Here is a 6,000-nt window from a genome sequence, read left to right on the forward strand (position 1 = left end):
AATAAATTGCTTAAGCTTCAAAAGACGAAGAAGATAGGAATGAACATGCGGTGGCTTTTGGAATTGTAAAGGGGTGACATGACACGTATTTTAGAATTTTAAGTCTACAAGTCGGCGGTGGCCAGCTATGACTCAGAACATTGTTCAAATTTCTGTTGCACCACAGAGCACCGTTAGCATAGTTTCATATTACTGTAAATAACATGTGAATGTGCACGTTTGATATGCGTTATTTAGAAGTGTCATATTCGCGGTGTGACATTATGCATTCGGTGTGCGAAACCCTTGAGACGGTCTTTGGGAACATAGACTCTCAAGATAATCACACTGAGCCACTTTGATGACAGACTTTGGCTGATGGATTTACAATGTGGCAGACGTTTTACAATGTGGTCAGTCCGCTGGTTTGTCCATTAATGCCATCCCATCGTGCACATTTTGTTGTCACATGATCTGTTAAACAAAATCACATGACTTTTTTGATGCGCATGCCCGAATTGATTCGGTAAATGTGTTTCCATCATAGTTTACACACATCTTTATTAAGTTTGTCCTACTCAGTTGCGTGCATAAAAATAGGTGGATGAAAACAGCTACTGACTTTAATTTTATTGATAACCAAGGACCATACTTTGAAGTAAAAACAAAACTTCTTTAATGTTCTGGAAATAAAAAGTCACCTACATCTTGGATGGAGTAAAGTAATTAAAGCAAATTTGTGTTTATTTGTGAATTTTTACTTTTTTTTCTTATATTTTGTGTCAAAACGTAACATAATGCTCCTAAACAACATTCCTTTTCTGATGACATCATCAAGTCCATTACTTTTTAGACTCCTCCCCTTTCCGTAACTAACGATCTAGGGATACTTTCGACTGTTTAATCCAGTGATTCCCAAAGTGGGGGTTGGGACCCCCTGGGGGGTCTAAGGACAATAGGGGGGGGGGGAGTAGGGGGGGGGGGGTGGGGGGGGGGTCGCTTGATTTCCAAACATATTATATACAGTATGTTGCTAAACTATTCGAATTACCATATTTTATCCATTTTATCCATAACCTACAGAAAAAATAAACAATATTTAATAGTTAGATTAACAGAAACATCATGCAAATAAAAAGCCATCAGTCATTCAGCCATTCAATTCTTTTTCCACTGGATTGTGACCCCTGGGGTTATTACGCTAGATGAATGACACAGCAATAGTGTTGTTGCAGCAGATTGATTCTACAGCACAATGTTAAACTTTGACACCTTTACGGCACTCATGTTCATTAAAAATAAAGGCTACAACTGAACATAGGGGCTCCAAGCGGCGGTCTCCAAAATTAAACAAAGAATAGTCTTATGCTGTAAACACTGAGCCCACCATTCTTATCAAGTGTGCTTAATATTAAATTAAACAAATAAATAATGACTATAAAAAAATGATATGGTCGGTAGATTATCAATGAGCTTGTATAAATAGTTTCTACTGGTGTGTGTGTGTACACCATTGTGAGCAATATTTGTATGTTTATAACCACCTACGAGGATAGTGGGGGTCGCGAGTCACTGGAATCGTTATTTTGGGGGTCGCAAGCTGAACAGTTTGGAAACCCCCAGGTCCAGGGTTCACCAAACTTGTTCCTGGAGGGCCGGTGTCCTGCAGATTTTAGCTCCAACCCTAATCAAACACACCTGAACAAGCTAATCAAGGTCTTACTAGGTTTACATAAGACACACAGGCAGGTGTGTGGAGGTAAGTTGGAGCTAAAGCCTGCAGGGACACCGGCCCTCCAGGACTGAGATTGATGACCCCTGCCCTAGTCTAATCAGGTCTGTTTTTGATTTCATCCTGAAACGTCTTTAATTATTCACAATTAAAAGTAAAAATGTCTATTTTAAGTGTGACTTAAACGCAGGATCACGTTTGGAGCCAGTGTTTAGTGTTTTTTTCTGCATCTTGTAGTTTGAATATGAAAGGTTTGACCAGGTTTTTGTTTTAAATGGTTCGATCACATTTAAATATTCATATGAGTATTTTCATTTCTGCAGTCTTTTCATTTCCTTTTAAAATGTGTGTGTGTGTGTGTGTTTATGCTCTATGTAGTGTATTATAAGGGTGTAAAGTCGCTTTAGACCAGGGGTGGGCAAACTCAGTCCTGGAAGGCCGGTGTCCTGCATAGTTTAGCTTCAACTCTAATCAAACACACCTGAACATGCTAATCAGTGTTTCCAAGATCACTAACTATCTATAAGCAGGTGAGTTTGATCAGAGTTGGAGCTAAACTATGCAGGACACCGGCCTTCCAGGACCGAGTTTGCCCACCCCTGCTCTAGACATTGGTGGGGACAGCACAAATTCTGTTCCGCACTTTTAAAAACATGAATAAACACTTAATAATACAAATAACAAATCACGTCCCATGCTGCAAAAGTTAATTTACATGATTTTACTGCAGTCGGGCTTTGAGGAGGAATGAATGTAGAGAAATTTAGAGAGATGTGTGAAGCAATTTAGCTGTTTTATCCTGATTATTGTTTTTCAGAATCATGGAGGCCAAGGTGGAAACTGAGTTTTGATTAATTGCGCAGTCTTAGTAATAGTATTACGATGAACTCGTAGCGAACTTGACTTGGTGCACGTGTAGGTTAAGAGTTGACGGAGCATTACTTTATTTTAAAGTCGATTCAATTATTGGACATTTCAGTAACTGATGGGGACACGTCCACTCTGTCCATGCCAACTCTACACACTTGGTGTATTAAAAGCAATACAGTGCACATATTGGTCATAATAGTGTACTATAGTATTGTGCAAATGCCATTTTGCAAATCTTCTGTAGTTTTTATTCATTTCTATTTGAGTTTTTAGTCATTTTAGTACATCAAGTTAAACTAGAAAAGTAAAGTCTGTAGACACACTTCATGGTGAATTGAGAAAGCCTCATCTGAAAGTTTGAAGTCCGTTAAAAAATGTATAATTGAAGTACATTTGAAGCAGTCGGCATAGATAGATAACTACATATAGGTTAGCAGGTTTCTAGTATGGATTGGCATGTTTCTTGGTAGGTGGTTGCTAGGGTGTTCTCAATCATTGGTCAGGTGTTTCTAGGGTGTTCTGAGTCATTGTTAAGGTGTTGCTAGGCGATTGCTAAGCTGTTCTGAGTGGTTGCTAGGGCATTGCTATTGTGTTTTGACTGTTTAAGGCATTAATAGGCAGTTGCTAAGGTGTTCTGAGTGGTTGCTAAGGCATTGCTAGGGTGTTCTGAGTGGTTGCTAAGGCATTGCTAGGTGATTGCTAGGGTGTTCTAGGTGGTTGCTAAGGCGTTGCTAGGCCATTGCTAAGGTGTTCTGAGTGGTTGATAGGCAGTTGCTAGGGTGTTCTGAGTGGTTGCTAAGGCGTTGCTAGTGTGTTTTGACTGTTTAAGGCGTTGCTAGGCATTTGCTAAGATGTTCTGAGTGGTTGCTTGGCGGTTGCTAGGTAATTGCTAGGGTGTTCTAGGTGGTTGCTAAGGCGTTGCTAGGCCATTGCTAAGGTGTTCTGAGTGGTTGTTAGGTGGTTGCTAGGGTGTTTTGGGAGGTTTCTAGGGCGTTGCTAGGGTGTTTTGAGTGGTTGCTTGGTGGTTGCTAAGGCATTGCTAGGGTGTTGCTAAGGTATAGCTAGGCAGTTGCTATTGTTTTCTGAGTGGTTGCTATGGCATTGCTAGGGTGTTCTGAGTGGTTGCTAAGGCATTGCTAGGCGATTGCTATGGTGTTAAAGAGTGGTTGTTAAGGCGTTGCTAAGGCGTTCTGAGTGGTTGATAGGCAGTTGCTAGGGTGTTCTACATGGTTGCTAAGGTGTTGCTAGGCAGTTGCAAATTTTTTTCTGAGTGGTTGCTAAGGTGTTGCTAGGCAGTTGCTACAATATTTTGAGTGGTTGCTAGGAAGTTGCTAACATAAATTACCATGGTTCTATTATGAGTTTGCATGTTGTAAGCATGTTTTAGCATAAATTAGCACGTTGTTAGTATGGTTCTAGTTTGAATTAGCATGTCGCTAGCATGTTTCTAGAATAAACTAGCATGTTGTTAACATTAATTTAGTATGAATTAGCATGTTGCTAGTATGATTAGTATGTTTCTAGTATGAATTACTATATTGTTAGTATGGATTAGTATATAACTAGTATGGATTGGTTTGTTGTTAGTATGTCCAATATAAAGTCAATGGCAGTTTTTTACAATGGAAGTCTATGGGACAGTTGCTAAGGTGTCATAAATGGTTGCTAGGGTGTTGCTAGTAAGTTGAAAGGTCATCAGTGATTGGCCTTAAATGAGCCCAAACTTAAGTCTGTATGACAGTCTGGTGCAAAGTTTGATCCAATGTTAAGTCAATGGGACTTTTTCGAATTTTCGGAGTCAGTTTTGGGAAAACTGTAAGTCGGATCAGTTGTAAAAGATATAGCAACCCGAGTCAGACCAGTTTGGAGGTTTGGTGTGAGTTTGGTGGTTATAGGATGAACGGTCTAAGAGAAGAGAAATTAGTCTCAGAAGAAGAAGAAGAAGACCAAAGAATAACAAGTTTATGTAACAGTATGTTGGATTTCTTAAGCCACTATAATTACATGGCAACTATTTCAGAGGCTACAATCTGAAATGCTTTTAAATACATGCATGTACTGTAGTATTGTGCAAATGCCATTATTAACAATACTGTAACACCAAATTTGCATCACAAAATATCATTGGTAATACTATATGAAATATTACATGGTGTTTTTCAAAGTACTATAGTATAACCACCTACTACAGCCACATAACTCCTATAAAACAGTGTAAAATCATAGTATTTTTAAGAAAAATGGACTAAAATGAAATCTGCTGGATAAGAGTGAAAGTGGAAAACTCTAAAGCACAAGCGTGACAACGTTTCCACTTGAAAAATAGCAGGCTCATCTCAAGAAACACAAGTCTTCTCCTCCTGTCACAGTTTGACCACAGCATGTCTGCTTAGTTCCTCAAAGCAAACTGATAGATGAAGAAATAATAGCCCAAAACACTAGTGAAATCCAGTTTGATGTGTGTTTCTAAGCCAAAACCTTCCAAAAATTCCTTCAAAACTCAAGGTTAAGCACAACAAACTAGCATGATAGCATCTCAGCTTATCTGAAGCAGCAAAAGATAGTAAATGACCAAAACAAAGGCACAAACTCAGTTCAAAACACAGTGTATAAACTTAAAAACAGTTATTTTTATGCTCACCTCAATCCAAAGAGCTCAAAAACAAGGATAGAGGTATAAAAGTGTCGTTCTTGAAGACCAGCATTCGACTTTCTGCCAACTGACAGCTCTGAGAATAGCAAAAATGCTGCGTTAACCACAGACTAAAACACACTAGAACTTCCTCTTCAGGCTGGCAAACAGACTCATGGCCTTTAGATTTTCACAGCGAGAGAGATAGGATCGCAATCTGCCAATGGTGTTTTAGAAGCCAGGCTGGATGTGTCTTTTGCATGTGTGCAGTGGATTTCACACTATCAAGTGCACTCGTGCAGGTTTCCATGAGCGGAACTCGAGCGCTGGTGGTTAAAGTGGTGAACAAACTTCAGTTTGTTTTTGCTTCAGAAAGCTAGAGAACTGAACCGCCACTCTGTTGACGAGATACTTTGAGGGTTTGATGAGTATTAACTGTACTGAGGGGCTCTTTGTGCTTTTATTAAATGGAATTTCTTGTAAATGTGAATTTGACAAGCATGTCAAGAGAAGAAATATTGATGTTGCGTTCACTTATTTTAATCAGTAATCAGGTTTCAACTATTTTTTTAAGTTTTACAAAGTTTAACTTAATATTTTTAGTCAGTTTGACTGATGTAAGTTGAGATGACTAGAAAAGTTTATTTAATTTAACTCAAAAATGTAAGGCAGCAAGAATTTTTTACAGTGTATGTGAAGATTTGAGGATTGGATTTGAAGGACAGTTAGAATTATTTAAAATGGAATCTAGGAAATATATAAATATTAAATAAAAATTAGATAAAAA

At 38.5% G+C, this 6,000-nt stretch overlaps 1 protein-coding gene across 1 annotated transcript in view; it reads right to left on the reverse strand.

Annotated features, from left to right (window-relative positions):
- The window catches only part of LOC130215863 (rho guanine nucleotide exchange factor 18-like), a 92,647-nt gene extending 87,349 nt beyond the window's left edge, over positions 1-5,298 (reverse strand). The window contains exon 1 of the mRNA XM_056447714.1: positions 5,223-5,298. The gene's annotated coding sequence lies outside the window, so the exon portion shown is untranslated. The remainder of the gene's footprint in view (positions 1-5,222) is intronic.
- Between the last annotated feature and the right edge of the window lie 702 nt (positions 5,299-6,000).

This window comes from Danio aesculapii, chromosome 22 (genome assembly GCF_903798145.1).
Source record: "Danio aesculapii chromosome 22, fDanAes4.1, whole genome shotgun sequence".
In the NCBI taxonomy this organism is placed as follows: Eukaryota; Metazoa; Chordata; class Actinopteri; order Cypriniformes; family Danionidae; genus Danio; species Danio aesculapii.